We start from the raw sequence: 18551 nt of genomic DNA, 5'->3' as shown, positions 1-18551 counted from the left end.
TGTGGGGTCTGCAAAGCCATCTTGAATATTTGGAATCTGTTAGAACATTTTTCTTTATGAATTGCAGGGGGAGCCAGTCACCCCCAACAAAACAAGTCCCTTTCTAGGCAGTTTCTCCCCTTCCCAGCCATTGGAATGACACCAAGTTTTCCCTAAGTCTATCCGAGAGTTTACTACGGCAGCCCGGAGACAGAACCACGTGGAAGAGAGCAGGAGCCCACCGCTACGGGCTGAGGCGCTGAAACGGGCACTGGCAACAGCCAGCTGCACCTAAGGTCTTCCTAGGACAGCAAAAATGGATTCTCTCTCTTCAGGGAGGCACAGGGGCAGGATTCAGTCTCTAGGGCTGTCGCAGGCCCAGGCCAGACCCTGTCCAAAGTCGTCCTGGCCAGCGCGGCTTTCTCTGGACAGCACAGCCCTGATGCCTGAGTTTGAGATGAGCTCATTACTCGGCACTCAGTCCTAAACCTCCTCCCGTCTCCATTCTCTCTCCCACAACCCAAGAAGGAGCCCAGTACGCCCCTCAAAGGACTGCATGAAGACGGAGAGGGAGGGATTGAGATCACTTAGGGTACACAGAGCCAAGTGAGCAGCGCCTCTGTTACAACAGTACGCTCAGACTCCTACTATCACAGCTCCATGATTTCCACCGGATCCCAGGCGCTGTCGGAAGCCTTGCCCTTGACGTGGGCCTTGCCCTTGACGTGGTTCCCTATGGTCTGTGGTCTGTCTCCGCCCTCTCATTCCACCTGCCGCTGAGTCTCCCTTCCCATCACACCCCCGGGGCTGGTGCGGTGCCTGGCGTACGGTGGTGAGCCAGCGATGCTTGTGGCATGAGTTCATAATCATGACGGTATCTACCAAAACGTGCTTATTAGAGCAGAGAAACAGGGCTTCCGGGAACGGGAAGGGTCACGGAGGAGGAGCCGGGGAGAGTGGGTGAGTCTCAGGAGAAGAGCAAGGCTATCCTCTCTCTGAAACAAAGCTCCAAGCCAGATAATGAGGCGGGCAGCAGAGCCGCCTGGCCGGGCCGGCACAGCAGGAAGAAAAGATAACAGCCCTGTGGGGTTTGGTTGGCTTTTTTTTTTTTTTTTGCTCTCACAGGGGAACTCCCTTCGAAGGCAACAGAACCAAGAGCAGTTAAAGACAAAGGCCTATCTCTCAGTAAACGCTGGAGCCTGCATATTTCTATCACACCATTAATCAGGAAGCAGAAGTGGCCGGGCTCTGGTGGCCGGTGACGATTGGGGAGCACCAAGAAAACAAACAAACCCTAACAGCATCTCGCAAAACCCAACAAATTACAGGACGTTTCAAAGCCAGCAGGAGACACAACACAGGCCCCCCAAAGAGGAAGTGATGAAGTCAACACTTTGAAAGGGGCAAAGAAAATCCAGTACAAAGGAATAGCCTGCATTCCTTAAGAGAGCAAGACAGAAAAAGCCACAGCCAGCAGATCCTGTCCTCGACTCTCAGGCCTGACCCCAGACATCTGCCGAGGGCCCAGGCTGTGGTCTCTGTACTACAGAGTTCTCCAGGGAGCAGGGAGACACGAAGGCGTCCGCTCCCTCTCGAAACAAAACTTCATGCAAATGAGAGAGAATGTGAAGTCACCGTGGAGCCGCAGGACAGGACGGGGCGGGGCGGGATGTCACAGAGCGCAGGATGAGAAAGATGGCCAAGAGGGCCTGGCGAGGCTGGCTCAGCCAGACGCCCCCCCCAGCCGACAGCCAAGGGCAGCCTTCCCCAACAGGGTGCTTTGCCGTCATGGCGGGGGGACACACATTCATTAGGTGCTCCCGGAGCCTCCAGGGGGAATTCCATTTCACCCTTGAGAAACTGAGGTGCAGAGCTACAGAGAGACCGAGGGCGACAGCCCGTGAGTCACAGGCCCCACCAGGAAGCTGGGCCACGGCTCCTCACTTCCTGGCTTCCTCCGAGTCCGGTCTGCAGCAGCCCCTGGCAGCTCTCTCCCGGCGGGAAGGCGCGGGGATTTGGGTCATGCCAAGGAGGGCACGCAGGTTAGCGGACACGGAAACCTCTCTCCACCCAGGGCTTTCCCCTGCCTCGGCCTGCAGAATCAGTGTGCTCTGATTCTCTGATTCTTCTCCGACTTCCTCCTCCTCCTCTCCCTACAGGACTGTCTCCCCGCTCCCGTGGTCCAGCAGCGGCTGTGCAAATTAGCAGCCTCTTTGTCCCCCTGAGCCGTGGAATCCGATTGTGACCCAGCGTGTGCCAAAAGCTTTCCAAGTGTGCTGCGCATTGTCAGACGCCGGCACGTGCGAGTGCAGAGAACTTTGTTCTGCTCCACGGCCACCACAAAGTTAGCGTGGCCATCCGTCCCTCTAAAGCAAAAAAAAAAAAAAAAAAAAAAAAGGAAAGAAAAGGCTGGGGCCTGCTTCTCAGACACTTCCAAAGCCCAGTGAGAGGAGGGCACACATTTGCACATTCTTGGACTTTTCCGCTTTCTAACGAGTCCGGAGCCGGATTCTGGGGCCAAGGGCGCAGCGAGGGTTCCGGGGTTTATGTCATGGGTGGCGTAACATTACCTTCTGCCAGCTGGAATCTTATCAGCCATGTGTCCCAGTCTATTTTGAGACCCGTCCGAGCCTGCTACCTGGGACATGGGTAGTGTTAGCAGAACTAAGACATGGCTCACAAGACCCGAAGCTGCCTGACCTGGTGAGGATCGACAGTCAGAGCTAACTGGCCCTTGGCAGCTGACTTTAAGAGTGGGAACAGTGCTGCACCCTGAAACTCAGAGGCACAGCATAGACTCTGCCCCGTCACCCAAAGCAATCGAGCAGGTGGAAAACAACACAGAAGCATCTTTCTGCTTAGATTTCTTAGTTCATCGGCTGAGAGGACAAACTCTACAAAGCTGAGCTCTTTCCATCAGGCAGGGCTAGAAGCATCCCAGTGGGCAAAGCAGGTCCAGGGGGTGCAAAGGCCTCCCATTCGTGGCCGTGATCTCGTATGTGGGAGGCCCTGGTTTCGCTGTTTTCACAGTCGGTGGCCAGTTCTTGGGGCCTTTTCTGTAAAGCACACAGCAATGCCAGCCTAGAGGAGTAAGCTGCTCCGGGAAGCAGTGCTCCGGGCTTCTGGCTAGCCCCCGTGCGCCCAGGGCTACCGATGCCTCCCACGGGCTCCCTTCCCAGCTGCCTCCCTGCTCCCACAGACCCGGAAACCACCAGGTTCCCTCACTGAGACACGCCCCTTCCTCCCAGCTCCCAAACACAAGCGGCTTCCTCTTACTCCTCTCCCGAGCGAGTGGCGGCGACGTATGCTGGACGGAAAATCTCAGAAGCAGACAGCTTGTCCTGCCATCTGTGTTTCATCTTCCTAACAAGAGAAGGGAGAAGTTGGCTCTCTCTTCTTCTTTTGAAAGAGTTGTTTGTTTATATATTTATTTATTGAAAAGGCAGAGCAACAGAGAGAGGGGGAGAGGGAGAGACAGAGAACAATCTTCCATTTGCTTGTTTACTCCTCAAATGTCCACACCAGCTGGGGCTGGGCTGGGCCAAAGCCAGGGGCCAGGAACTCCATCCAGGTCTCCCATATGGGTGGCAGGGGCCCAAACACTTGGGCCTTCACCTGTTGCCGTCCCAGGCACATTAGCAGGAAGCTGGATCAGAAACGAAGTAACGAGGACTTGAAGGGATGTGGGTGTCTGAAGCAGTGGCTTAACCTGGTGTGCTGCAAAGTTGGCCCCCAAGAAGTTGATTTCTGACATATAATCCTACGGTGGTTAGCAAGACTTTGTCTGCTCTCATCTCAGCATCAGAGACCACTTAAAGTCTTCAGTAGGTGGGGACATGGCTTGGGGTCAAAAGAATATAGGAAGTGAGAGGTGAGTTCCCGTCAAAGCATCAAAGAGGCAGGGGTGAGTCAAACCAGTTACTCCACTATTTTAATGGCCATACGATGCATACACCCAAAAGTAAAGAAAATATGGAACTGAAAGATATGTTTTGGGGGCCTGTGTTGTGGTGCAGAGGGTTAAGCCACCATTTGTAATGCTGGCATTGCAATGCAATGCCATATAGTGCCAGTTCCAGTCTCTGCTGCTCTCCTTCCAATCCAGCTTCCTGCTAATGTGCCTGGAAAGATAGCAGAAGATGGCCCAAGTACTTGGGCCCTTGCCAACAGCATGGGAGACCTGGACAGATTTCCACGCTCCTGGCTTCAGCCTGGCCCACACCTGGCCGTCGCAGCCATTTGGGAATAAAGCAGAAGATGGAAAGATGGAAAATCTCTCTCTCTCTCTGTCTCTCTCTCTCTCTCTGTGTGTGTGTCTCCCTCTCTGGCTGTGTCTTTCAAATAAATAGATCTTTAAAAAAAAAAAAAAAAAGCTTGGTTTTGGTGCAAAAAAAGTAAAAATCCATGCATATATGGAGTCTTCAAAAAGCTAATGGAAAATGCGTCTTATGAGAAACTGCAGGAATTTCAAAAGTTTTTGCGTCTAAGTAAATTTATCTTTTCATTTGATCTTCCACAGACTTTTTGAAGCCTCCTTTCAGATGGCAAACAGTGGGACTTCCCCACTTCCACAAGTCCTTTATTGACTTACTAGCTATTGTATGCAAGATCCTCTTAATTAGCTTCTCCTTAGACAAACAATAAACAAACCAACATCTCTGTTTCTGCAGGAAAGTTAGTGACTTGTTTTCTTCCAAAAGAATTCCCCTCCTCTTTAAAGCTAATAGTCAGACTGAAATAAGCCTTTCGAAGTCTTTTTTTTTTTTTTATGATGATTTTCTAGAAGTGAAAAGCCAGAAAGGACAGAATAATTAGGTTAAGTCACAGCTAGTCCAGTGCCATCTGTGCATTCAACATGCGGGGGGGGGGGGGGGGGGAGGACCCTGGAAGTGGTTAAACCACTTACGAACCTACAGGTTCACGGAGGAGTGATGGAGCAAGGAGCCACCAACGACGGGAGGCCTGGAAACAGCTGGTACCGTCTGGGTTCAGTTTACATCCGTTCTTGCCTTCCCACAGACGAAAATAAGCAGGTGCTTAAGGATAGGCCCGAGAGCTGGGGAGGCGGCCCCTCTGTTAGTTAAAGCTTTGGAGTCACAGACCTGGGTTCGAATCCTGATTCTGTCATTTACTAGCTGCCTGACCTCAGACAAATTATTCACACTCTTTAAATGTCAAATTTCTCATCTGTAGAATGGAAGAAGAATATTGTTCCCATAGCGTTGGGGGGGAGATTAGAATAAAGCATCAGGCGCAGGCTAAGGGCTTAGGAAGTGGCAGATAATCATTGGGGAATAAATGAAATGAAGAGGATTTGTTAATAGACAAGACTCTTGGGCTAATCCCACCTCCAATTATGACGTGGGAGCTAGTGTGTCATCCTACACATCGGCCTGCACTCAGCACAAGACACCATCTGCTCGCTTGCTCGCTGTCATAATCCATGACCAAAGCCCCCTCTCCCCGATACCCTGAAGAGGAAATTATAAAGAGCAAGTAGAGACGTTTAGAGCAAAAACTTGTCCTGTAATAAGAATCTTCCGAGACACTCTGAATTATTTACATTTCTGACACATAGACCCATCTTTAAGCAGAGCTGTGTCTTGGGTTATTTCAAGTCTGGGAGTCTGCTTAGACTATGAAACTTGTCTTGGCCTTATACACTGAAGTGGGTACAACTGTCCCTCGGTATTTTTGAGGCTTGGGTCCAGGAGCCTCTTGGATACCAAAACCTGCGGATTCTCAATATCCTTATGCACAAAGGCACAGTATTTGCATAAAATGCATTCTCAGTATACTTTAAATCACATCTAGATTCCTTACAATACCAACACAATGCAAATACTATGCAAATAGCCATTAAACCACATTGTTTAGAGAATAAAGACATGAAAAAAAATCTATCCATGTTTAGTAGAAGCAGAATTTTTTTTGTTTTGTTTTGCTTTACAAATATTTTGCCTCTGTGACTGGTTACAGATAAATGTGAGACCTGTGGCCATGGAGAGCAGACTATATGTTAGGTAACAAAAAGAAAGAAAAAGGAATGTCTACCCCGGCACCATTTTATCTCATGTCAGACACCATACAATGAAAAAAAAAAACAAAACAGAAAAAAAGGTGTTACATGAAATAAATAGAGAGATAGAGAGAGAGAGAGAGAGAGAGAGAGAGAGAGGCTGCTTTCCACACTGCAGAAGAGCCTCTAGCCCAGAGAGCTGCTCCGTGTGTTAAGACAGCAGCCATACTTTTAGCACTCATTGACTTAAAAGATACAAAAGGACAAAGTCATAGCCTGACTTGAGCAGCATTTGAGGTGCATCCGTGGTGTGCTCACTAATGGCAGAGCCTCGCCTGTGGACAGCGTCTGCGGTGTTTGGTGGACAGCAAGTGCCGGCTGCACAGAGAGCCTGGAACACCCTTTGCGGTGACTCAGCACCCCTGGGAGAGCATTCAGCCACCAACCGGGGACCCCTGACTCAGAACAGAAACGTGACGTGTGACAGGAAGGGACGCCCAACATGTGCCTGGCACACAAACAAGGTGAGACCGAGAGGCCGTCCCCTCAACGTGCAAGCGCAGGAAGTCAGCCTCAGCGTGAGCGTCAGCTCAGTTCTGTGTGCTCGCAAATCCCACCCACCCGCTGTTGGCCAGCTCTCCACAACACCAGAAGCATGGCCAATCAAGTATTTACTGAAAGACGGTCATCTTGCTCATCGCCTCTGTGCTGTCTGCTTCTTAAAATTGGCCACATTCATTGTGTTGTCTTTGTGATATTTTGATAGTTTCCAGATGCAGATATACCTCGTATGAATAGAAAGGGGAAAAATCCAAAGTGACTCAAAATAGAACCAGAACGGCAGCTACCGCATGTGTTTTAAATATACGATCCTTACAATTAAGAATTCAGTATTATAAGCTGGCTCTATAAATCTTAGAATAAAAACAACAACACACCAGCTCTTCTTAGCCACAGCGGCCTTCAATAATACGATGGACTCCATGATGGTGCGGTTTTGGGATTGACCTCACATTCCATAGGAAGAAAACTTTTCTTCCATACAGAGAGAGAGAGAGATGGAGGGGGAGAGAGAGAGAGAGAGAGAGAGAGAGAGAGAGAGAGAGAGGGGAGGGAGAGCCCTTTGATTTAGGAAATTTTAGAAGATACACCAACGCAGAGAAAATAGTATGACAAAGCCTCACATAGCTGCTACCCAGCTTATGGCCTCCTATCTCATTTATATTCTTTATTTCTACCCCTCTCCAAAGCTGGATCATTTTAATACCAGACATTATATCATTTCAGTGCAAATGTTTCATTATGTATGTCTAGGACATGGGAACTCTTTTTAAAATAACATAAATAGAAACCCACTAACTCTTAAACCAGTAACAGTAATTCCTGAATCGTCTGTAATACAGGGTCCGTATTATTCCTCACATATCCCAATATTTATTTTTTAAGCCAATTATATCTTCAACTTTTAAGGCTAATGGCTGCTTTTAAAGAACTCACATAGCTGAAATGCCCTTGCAGTTCCTCTTAGAAATATTTCTTTAAATAAGTGTTTGGTCATGGGGCTTTTTATCTCAGATTCAACAACCACTCCAGGCCTTTGTTGAACCGGGCTCACACTCAGAGACACCCCAAGGAGCAGGGGTTTGGCCTAACATTTATGACAGTGGTACCCCATCCCCGGTTCCCACTCCTGATTCCAGGTTCCCACCGACGACGACCCTGGGAGGTGGCAATGAGAGCTCAAGGCATTGGGTTCTTGCCACCCATGTGGGAGGCCAGATTGCATTCTAGGCTTCTAGCCTTGGCCGTGGCCCAGCCTGGGGCACTGCAGGCATTTGGAACACAAACCAGCAGATAGGTTCCCTCTCTCTCTCTCTCTCTCTTTCTCATTGTCTTTCTGCCTCTCAGATAAACAGATAAATATTTTAAGAAAAAAGAAACTGACTCTGTTAAGACTTCTTCTCACCACCTCTTACTGTAGGGCAGCACTTGATCAAGACCTGGGAGTCACGAACCTTGCTTCTAATCTTAATCCTATCGTTAAGCAACTGTACAGTAGTACCTTGAGCAAATCCATTTTAATTTGAGTCTCAGTTTCCAGGCCTTTCAAGTGAGTGGGTTAGCTCTTATAATTTCTAAATTTCTTTCTGGCTGTTAAGATTCAACATACTTTTTGTTTAATTTATTTCCAACACCACTGGCCCTCTTTGTACGCAAGGGGTCTTGGTCTGTAGGTTCAATCAACCAAAGATCCAAAACTTTGGAAAATAAATTGTGTCTGCACTCTACTGACCATGTGTAGGCTTTTTTCTTTGTCATTATTCCCTAAATGACACAGTCAAGCAGCTCTTCATATAACATTTACATTGTATTAGGCATTGCAAGTTGTCTATGGATGATTTAAAGTGCAGGGTTATTGTGTAGGTTATATGAAAATACTGCACCATTTCTTCTAAGAGAGTTGAGCTTCTAATTATGTTATCCAAGGGGAGGACCTAGAACCAAAGCCTCTCAGAAACAGAGGCACTACTGTACTTTATCTGCCTGTGCTATTTGCAAAGATGAGAGCTACTCTACTGTCGAAGAGAGCAGGGTGTTTGAAATCCTAATGGCAGCAGACTCCTGACACTACAGGTCCCTGGGACCAATCATCAGCCAATGGAAACCACATTTAATTTACACTCAGCTCCCCCAGCGGACGCGCATTTCTAGAGGGCAAGGCTTTCTCCAAGGCCCAGTGTCATTTCTGGAGTTCTGCAGTTCCCTCGCTTGCGCTTGCTACATACATGGCTGGGTGGGTATTCAATCTGAGGGTACAGATGACTGTGCCCGCTACCTTGCAGGATGACTGTACAGAGAAATGAGCTAACGCATGCAATGCACATTCCCTATTACCTAACAAAAGCCATCAAAGATTATTTATATTTCAAACATTCCAAGTAGACTAGTTGATTCATTTTAAACCACCCCCCTTGTTTCTAACCTTGTTAAGTGATGAATGATAGGCTTTTTTTTTTTTTCCCTTCACTATGCCCAATTTTCTGTCTTTGGAAATTTTTATTTGCTTCCCTCTCTTTCTTTTTCATTAACCTACACTTTACACTCAGCTCTGTCCTTTATTTCTAACAAACTTTTCTTTCTAACAACCTTCAAAGGGAATTTTTAGAAGTGTAGATGGCCCCTGACTGAACTGTTTTATGATTGACTTTGTGACAGCGTGAGAGCCCTATACATTTAGTAGAAGCCAATTTCATTCCATGTTTCCCCCTCATACTTCCAATTTTGAATTTGGATCTCTTCCAGGGCTAGTGGTAGGTGGGCCAATCCTCTCCCACAGCGCGGGCAGAGGGCTGCAGGAGCAGCAAGGGACACTGCCGTGCACTGTGTGGCCAGCGCTTCCTGGACATTGCATTTTGTGCTTTGACGTCCCAAGTCAAGAGCCTGGAACTCCATCCAGGTCTCCCGCGTGGGTAGCAGAGGCCCAAGCACTCGGGCCATCTTCTCAGGTGCATCAGCAGGGAGCCAGATGGGAAGTAGAGGAGCTGTGACTTCAACCAGCTGGCACTGCAGATAGTGGTTTAACCTGCTGCACCACAATGCTGGCTCCCATAATGCATTTCTGACTTAGGATATTTTCAATGTACAATGTGTTTATCAAGTCTTAATTCCATTGTTACATTAAAAAGCATCTGTAACCAGTTAACATTTTAGGGTCAAGTCTAATATAAATCAGCCATTTTTATTAACTTCTACACATCATATGAAAGCAGGCGGTAGTGCCACATTGATTACATGTATCAGACACATGTGGTTTTTTTACTTACTAAATGCTCATTGGAACCAGTTCCCTAAAAGTGATTCTGATCCAGTTCCTATTACAGTCACAGGGGAACAGCTCTGCCTCTGTGTACTTCCTCAAATCATCTGCCTCCCTCCCTTCCTCTGTGTGTGTGTGTGTGTGTGTGGGTGGGTGTACTGACCCCCAAAAGTCTCCTAATTATACCATTTTGACACCTTAACATTTTCCTTAACTGTGTTCAAATCGAGTCCAATCTAGTGTCAGTTCCTGGAAGGAATACAAGCCTTAAATACCGATTCTTAAAGCCCCTCACCACCACCCCCCCCAAAAAAGGGTAACTGGATAAATGCATTTAGGAGAGTTTTATATTATAACTACTTCTTGGCGACTCACAAGTACCACAGCTCAGTGAAAACATTCAAAGAGTTCGCTATAAAGCTGTCACATTTATTTTTTGCATGGCAAATAAACTTATTTAACTCAGCATTTCTCAACCATCCTTATTTTAGGGACCACTAAGAGGAAAAACATGGCCCAAAACACCATGACTCAAGGCTTACATGTCATCCGATGTAAGACATCAGAGATACTAAAACACAAAACTGCATGTGGCCTTGTGGTGAAGACACTGGCTGAGATGCCCACACCCCATATTGGAGTGTCTGGGGTCAAGCTCCTAATTCCAGCTTCCCCCCAACTCACACCCTGGCAAGCAGTGGATGGTGGCTCAAGCAGTTGGATCCCAGCCACAGCCGTGGGATAGCTGGATTGAATTCCTGGCTCCTGCGTATTTGAGGAGTGAACCAATGGATGGGAGTGCCCTCCTGCTCTCTGACTCTCAAATACTTTCTTAAAAAAAAAAAGGGGGGGGGGTACACGCATCTGGAAATGGATGACTTACGGTATGGCTGCAGCAAATCCAACCTATGGACATCCTGAGGGCCTAGTCCTTTGGACTGACGCCCTGGAAAACTATGCTCTACCTAAAGTTTTTGCAATTATTCCAGAGAAAAAGCGTAGGAGGGGTCTGGCATTGTGGTGTAGCAGGTTAAGCTTCAGCCTGAGTCTGGCATCCCATATGGGTGCCGGTTCAAGTCCCGGCTGCTCCACTTCCAGTCCAGCTCCCAGCTAATGCTCCTGGGAAAGCAGCAGAAGATGGCCCAAGTGCTTGGGCTCCTGCACCCGCGTGGGAGACCCGGAAGAAGCTCCTGGCTCCTGGCTTTGGCCTGGTCCAGCCCCAGCCGTTGCAATCATTTGGAAAGTGAACCAACAGATGGAAGATTTCACTCTCTCCCTCCTTCTCTTTCTGAAACTCTGCCTTTCAAATAACTAACAAATACATCTTAAAAAAAAAAAAAAGGAAAAATCGTAGGCTATTCTTCCTCCATTAAGTAAAATAAATAAACATTTTTGAATTAAGTGCCATACCCGTCACCTGTTGTTGGTAAAAGAAGTTGACCTTGTCTAGTTAAAAAGTAACTCCCAGGTACACACGGGCAGGTAACTGTGCAGCTGTCCTCAAGGAGCATGCAAATCTCTCTAAATTGGAATGGCAGGCCTGTCATTGAATCACTCAGCTGGTTGACAGGCATCCCCACGCAGGCTCTTTGCTTTCACTGCAAATGATCCCTCTGCCGCCCGGGGATCCCCGCGCCCTGAAGTAACTCAGTTTCACACGGCCACCGTGGGTATCGCCGGCTAAACAGGCCCCAGGCCCGGGCATCGGTGGCTCCCCTGTGAGTCAGAGATGGAGCCAGGTTAAGGCTTCCTGGACAGGGGCGCGGCTGACAGCTCAGGCTCCGCCGCCGCCCCTCGCCTGAGTGCACGGGCCTGGGCCCGAGCCTCCCCGTCTACACCCTTCTGCCACCTTCCCGATCCGATCCCCGGGGGCAGCCGCCCCTGAAGGGGGTGTCGACAAAATCCCAGCCTGGCCCAGGTACCCCATCCATCTTCGCCTGCGCTCGCGGCCGCAGCCCCGTGGCCTATTCGCGCGCGGGTCTCCAGTGTGCACCAAGCCTCCGTGCCGGAGGTACACCCGGAGGTTTTCCAGGCGCCCAGGGGGCCGGCAGCCCCAGCTAGGACCTCTTGTCGTCTTTTGGGGCAGGAGCAAACAGTTGACAGCTCAGGGTCAGGGTCACCTTCCCGGCCTCTGCCCCACACCTCGCAGCCGTGTCCGCCTCCACGGGGCCGGTGCGCGCCGCCGGCCTCCTTCCAAGCCCGGGGGCGGCTTCCCCGGGGCGCCGCATCCGCCGGCCGCGACGCCGGCAGCCCGGGACGGCCTCGCGCGGCCCTCGCCTTATTTATCCACCCAGCGCAGTTTCCATGGCTCCGCCGCGGTCCCTGCAGCGGCCCGGACCTCGCGCGGAGCCGGGGGCAGCCGCGGCGCGGGTCGCGCGCCTCCTCCCCGAGCCCTGGGGTGGGCGCGCGCGCGCACCCCCACCGCCACCCCAACTCCGGCCTGCTGGGCAGCTGTGCCACGTCTGCAGCCCCCGCCCAGCCCCTCTCCCGGGGGCCTGCACCCGGGGCTGTCCCCTCCCCACCCCCCGGGGCGCCCTCAGCCCCCAGCCCGGACCGGCGGCGCGGGGGAGGGGCGCACGGCGCAGGCAAAGTTGCTGAGTTGCTCCGCACGCTCAGAAGTTGCAGCTGCGACGGCAGCTTCCCGCCCCCTTCCTGGGCTCGGCGGCTCGGAACGCGCACCCACCCGCCGCCGCCCGCTACCTGCCCTCGCCCCGGCGGCCCCGGGCCGCACCGAGAGCATCCCCGGCCCGTGCCCGCGAGGAGCCCAGGTTTACAGCCGGGTCGGGCCGGGGGCGGCGGGAGCGTGGCGGGCGCACCCCAGCTCCCCGCTCCGCCCCGGGGGGGAGGGGACGACGTCGAGTTGGTGGGGGCGGGGGGGGGCCCGCGGCGCTTTTGCACTTTGCAGAGCTGAGCAGCTGTGCAGGCGGCGTGCGCCGGCCCCTGCGCCCTGCCCAGCAGAGCCGGGCGTGCAGAAAACCCGACTGTAGGCCCGGGCGGTCCTCCCCGCCCGCAGGGGGGCTTCGCCGGAGCCGGGGGGCTGGGGGTGGGGGTCGCGGAACGCGCAGGGGCCGCCGCCGGAGGGGCTCGGCCCGGGAGTTGGGGCTCCAACAGGTGCTCGTGGCACCCGGGAGGGACGACGCACGCGCGGGGGGAGGGGTGGGGAGAGGCGGAGTGGGGGTGGGGACGGGGTCCCCTGGCGGGGCGCGACGCCGGGTGCACCCCGCCCGCGGCGGCTCGTGGGTGGCTCCTCGGAGAGCCGGCGCCCTCCCGGCGTCCCCGGGAGGAGGAGGAGGAGGAGGAGGAGGAGGAGGAGGAGGAGGAGGAGGAGCAGGGGGAGGGAGGAGATGCGAAAGTGGGTCAGGAATGTAACTGGACGCTGCGCACCCCCCCTGTGGCCGCCGCGGCCGCCAGCTCCTGCCTTGGAAAGCGAGTCGTTTTGGTGTTGTGGTTCCCCAGCGTTAACGGTGGACGGTTACCAGGGGATCCCCGGGGATGCGTTTCCCGGTGACCCTTTGGGAAAAGCAAAACTCGGTTACCTCAGTGACGGAGGGCGGCGTGGCTGCGGGATGGCCGCCCAGGGCCGAGGTGAGGCCGGCCGTGGAGGAGGCGCGCGGCGCCCCTTGCTGAGCCCTGCACCCGGGGAGGAGGTGGGTGCTGCTCCGAGTGCTGGCACCGCCCCAGTGCAGGGCCCGGGCTGCCCAGCCTCTCACCAAGGCCCCTAGGAGCCACCCAAGAATGGGTGCCAAGGTCTGAGGTTGACATCCCGGGTGCCGAGGAGCTGGGGGCCACAGCCACCGTTTGGTACGTGCGGAAGGCCTGAGAAGCCACCAGGAAAAAAAGGCCTTTTGGAAAAGGAGAGGAAAACCCAGCGCTTTTCAAAGCAGAAGAAGGCAGAGCAGGGCCTTCCCGCAGGAAGCAGAGCACGTGACTGGGAGTGCAGACTGCAAACTGATGGAGGGTTTTTTTTTTTTTTTTTTTTTTTGCTTTTTTTTTTTGCGGGGGGGGGCGTCCGCTGGTGAGACAAGCAGGGTCCATAAAGCGAAAAAGTAACAACGCAAGGGACTGCCGAGGGAACACTTGGCATTGTCGTGTGTGCAGCCCAGACTTCCTGCCTGTTCTTTCCGTTGGCTTTTGTCCGGTGGACCGTGGTCACAAGGTGTGGGGCAGAGGTGCAGGGCCCGGCCTGAGGAGCTGCACGCTCCCCTGGACCCGGCGGCTGCTGGGGTTTGTTTCCAGAAGCCGAAAAAGGGGCGTGTTGGCCGCCGGAGCATCTGAAGTTGTCTGAACCGCTGAGTAGGCATTAATGGGAATTTCTGTTTCCAAGGCACCCTTGTGTCGCTCCCCCTCTTCGTGGAGGAACGACACAGGACCCTGCGCTGTTCTTTTGTCTGCTCGGCCCTCCCCGGGTTTGCTGCTGGTTCTTCCCGGGTTGGCTACTATCCCTTCCACCTCCGTGGAAGGGTGGTTCCCCCTGCCACATTCCCCACTTCCGCAGGGGAGCGGCACACCGCCGGCCGGTTCTCTCGGGGGTTGCACGGGTTCCCTTAGATGTTCCCCTTAGATGTTCCTCGTGCATGCCGTCTCTCTCCTCCTTTATAGTCCTCCTCCGCCAATCCCAACTCGGCTGCCCGCACGCCGAGTACGCTGCTCTCCTCCAATCAGGAGCAAGTCCTACAGTTTATTAGCTGAACTGGAGGCAGCTGTGCGGAAGCTGTTTACTTCTCTCCCAGCGCCATATTGTGGGAGAGCAGATGCATAGAATAAGTCCTAATTCCAGTAACTTAGTCCAGTCCGGATTGCTCCCCACACCCTTGCACCAAGAAATCCATTTTAAATAGTATATATTCACAGGAGACCAAAGCTGGCTAATTGCGTTTTTGTAAACCGAATCATATTCTAAGTATACGAGGGCGGTGCAGGGTTAAGATGCTGCTGGTAGGTCTGCATCCCGTATCAGAGCGCCTGGTCTGATCCAGCCTCCGGCTGGGAGCGCTGAGAGAGGCAGCAGGACTTGGGTCTCTGCTCCCCACGGAGGAGACCCCAGTTGAGCTCCCGGCTCCGGGAGTGAACCAGACACTGCAAGATCTCTCTCTGTCTCACTCTGCCTTTCAGATAAATAAAAATAAATACATATACAAGGGGACTTCCAAAAGTTGGTGGAAAATGGAATTTTAGAGGGAAGTTTATTTAGGTGCAAAAAAATTTTTAAACTCTGTTCATACTTTCATGTAATATTTTTTTTGCCCTGAACTTTTTTAAAACCCTGCATGTAAAGGAGAAGATTATTGTGAAGATAAGGAGGTCGAATCATTTTTTTTTTTTTGTAACTAGGTGAGCTAGCTTGTAAAATAGGAATTATTATTATTATTATTATTATTATAACACTTGGGCTCCTTTGGGGTGGTCAACTGGACTCTTTTTTTAAAAAACAATTTACTCATTAATTTGAAAGAGTTACAGAGAGGAGAAAGGTGGGGGGAGAGAGCTTCTGTCTGCTGGTTCCCTCCCCAGATGGCTGCAACAGCTGGGGCTGGGCCAGGCTGAAGCCAGGAGCCAGGAGCTCATTTCAGGTCTCCCATGTTGGGAGCAGAGACCCAAGAAGACCCAGGAGCTCAAGTTCGGGTCTCCCACGTGGGTGCAGGGCCCCAACCACTTGGGCCATCTTCCACTACTTTTCTCAGGCCACAGCAGGGAGCTGGATGGGAAGTGGAGCAACCGGGACTTGAACCGGCGTCCATGTGAGATAGCCAGCATTGCAGACAGTGGCTTTACCAGCTAGGGCACAATGCTGGCCCCAAATTGGACTTTTACGTTGCTTTCTAGATAGAGATTCTTCAGCTTGACAGGCAGAACCCATTATTTCAACCTCGGGTGTTTGCTTAGACTGTGGACAGCTCTAATTGGAAGATGACCAGTTCCGTGCTCCGTGTGGCCTTGTGTTCTGAATGGAAGTGGCAGAGTTACTCAGCGTTTTCTAAGAATTTGAGAAAAGCTGACATGTTCATGATCTTAGATTTTTGCCCCACCAGGTTAAGGAATGTGAATTCCTTCCCGGCGAGATAATGAGACTTTAAAATTTTGGTCCAAATGAATTGGAAATTTAAGAAAAATGAGGCAGCAAACTTCTTTTCCCCTCCTATCCATAAAAATCACCTCATCCCCAAATTATATCTCTGAAAAATGAAATATGCAGGTATGGGGGATCTGTATTTTAAGTTTCAAGCAGATTTATAAAGCACATTAAGGAATTAACATGTTCAGAAAAGTCTATCAACAGAGTTCTTTATATCGCGGAGTGTTCTTACATACGTAAAACATTTGATATGTACATTTTGGGGCACTTTCCAAGAAAATTGTGCATAACTGTTTTCACATACATTACTGTTGACATTGCATTGAAACCATTCACTCACTGAGACCCCCAAGATATTTTTAAAGATTTATTTATTTACTTGAAAAGGTGGGGAAGAAACAGGCAGAGAGAGACAGAGATATCTTCCATCAACTGGTTCACTTCCCCCAAATGACTGCAAAGGCAGGGGCTGGCCTGGCTGCTCCAGGCCAAAACCAGGAACTCGGGCCTCCATCCAGGTCTCCGCCGTGGGTGGCAGGGACCCAGGCACTCCAGCCGTCCTCCCACGCCTTCCCAGGCACAGTAGCTGGAAGCTGGAACAGAAGTGGAGCAGCCGGGACTCACCAGCGCTCTGGTGTGGGATACCAGCCTCGCGGTGGCTGCTTAACCCACTGCACCACATCGCTGGCCTCCATAATATGGAGCTTTTTTTTTAGGATTTTATTTATCTGGGAGGTAGAATTACAGACAGAGCGAGAGACATAGAGAAAGGTCTTCCCTCCGCTAGTTCACGCCCGAAATGGGCACGATGGACAGAGCTGGGCCTATCTGGAGCCAGGAGCCAGGAGCTTCTTCTGGGTCTCCCACGTGGATGCAGGGGTCCAAGCACTTGGGCCATCTTCTGCCACTTTCCTAGGCCATAGCAGAGAGCTGGATCGGAAGAAGAACATCCTGGACACAAACCAGCGCCCACGTGGGAGGCCGGCACTACAGGCCGAGGCTTAGCCTACTCTGCCACAGCACCCCTGTCCCCCAATATATTTTTTTTAAATATTCATTTATTTTATTTGAAAGTCAGAATTACACAGAGAGAGGAGAGACAGAGAGAGAGGTCTTCCATCCGCTGATTCACTCCCCCGATGGCCGCAGCTGCGCCGATCCAAAGCCAGGAGCCAGGAGCTTCTTCCGGGTCTCCCATGTGGGTGCAGGGGCCCAAGGACTTGGGCCATCTTCTACTGCTCTCCCAGGCCATAGCAGAGAGCAGCCGGGACTAGAACCGGCGCCCATAAGGGATGCTGGCACTTCAGGCCAGGGTGTTAACCTGCTATGCCACAGCACCGCCCCCCCCCCCCCCAGTATGTTTTAAAATGAATGTGTGCTTTAAACAACTGAACCACCTGCTCTGTGCAGAACTGTGATAGCTACAAAAGCAGCACGTGGTTGCCCCTAAGAGTTGAGTCCAGTGTGGTCTAGTTAAGAGTGACAGCCACGTGACAAAAATGAGAAGTTTATTCAGGAGTTCAACCAAAGCACCAGCAAAGTATGCATGCGCAGATGTGTAAGGGATGATGGGGTCATCTGTGGAAATCAGAGTTGAGAAGTGGTATAACGGAACATTTAACATATTTCTTCTTCTTCTGTTTATTCTCTAAAATGTTAGTGCTGCACCTGAACTATCTGTAGCAGAATAAAAACTGCTCTTTGTAGGGGAGTTACCGCCAGGACGACTGTCAACGAGGGAGATCGGACAGGAAGTGCCATGGAAACTTCCAGAAGGGTCAGAGAAACCAGGCTTTGTCGGGGACAGAGGGAGGGAAAGGCGGCACCTTCACTCGCAGAAGGCTCGGGGCTGCAGGGTGCTGGGCGGTGTGCTGCCAGGTGGCACCCACCAGGAAGTGCCTCCAAGTCAGGTGGTAGGGCTTGGACGGAGGCCTTTACAGCAGGTAGATGGTTTTTATAGCTGCAGAAGGCAAGGCATTCCGCGTGCAACACGCCTGGTGAGATAAGCCAAGAGGCAGGAAGTTGCAGAGCATGCTGGGGAATTTGGATAGTTTTGCTGGAGAAGATGAGCTCCAGGATGCTATCTTATTTGAGGGGTAGGTGAGGGCTGCACCAGTGAGGGACTGTGTGTGAATGCCTGGCCAAGCTTGGTGCAAGGGCTTGATCTGCAGGCGGTGGAGCAATGAAAAGATTTTGAGGGCCAGCATGGTTCAGCTACTGCCTGTGACACCGGCATCCCTCTGATAGTGTGGGCTCGAGTCCTGGCTGCTCTACCTCCCATCCAGCTCCCTGCTAATGCACCTGGGAAGGCAACAGAAGATGGCCCAAGTGCTTTGGGCCCTGCACCCATGTGGAGACCACGGTGGAGTTCTAGGCTCCTGGTCCAGATCTGATTGCTAAATAAATCTTAAAAAAACAAATGGAAAGGATTTTGAGCAGGGAAAATGCTTGTACTTGGTCAAATCTGGGTTCGGGCCAGGCTCATTTGGTAGGTTAGGTTAGATGGGAGCTTGTTGAGTGGCTGTGGCATGGATCATTAGGACTTGGCACTGGAGAATGTCTGGAGGGCAGCATTTTGTGAATTTTTAGAAAAGGAAAGTTGACAGTATTTAATTGCATTTGGATGTGCAGGGCTGTGGACTTGAAGAGCCCAAGGTGGCAGA

At 51.6% G+C, this 18551-nt stretch overlaps 1 protein-coding gene across 1 annotated transcript in view; it reads left to right on the top strand.

The window, feature by feature from the left end:
• Positions 1-12446: 12446 nt before the first annotated feature.
• RREB1 (ras responsive element binding protein 1) overlaps positions 12447-18551 on the top strand; it is a 179389-nt gene continuing 173284 nt past the window's right edge. The window contains exon 1 of the mRNA XM_070074451.1: positions 12447-12583. The gene's annotated coding sequence lies outside the window, so the exon portion shown is untranslated. The remainder of the gene's footprint in view (positions 12584-18551) is intronic.

Source organism: Oryctolagus cuniculus, chromosome 5 (genome assembly GCF_964237555.1).
Source record: "Oryctolagus cuniculus chromosome 5, mOryCun1.1, whole genome shotgun sequence".
NCBI lineage: Eukaryota > Metazoa > Chordata > Mammalia > Lagomorpha > Leporidae > Oryctolagus > Oryctolagus cuniculus.
This window is presented reverse-complemented; position numbering and strand designations above follow the sequence as displayed.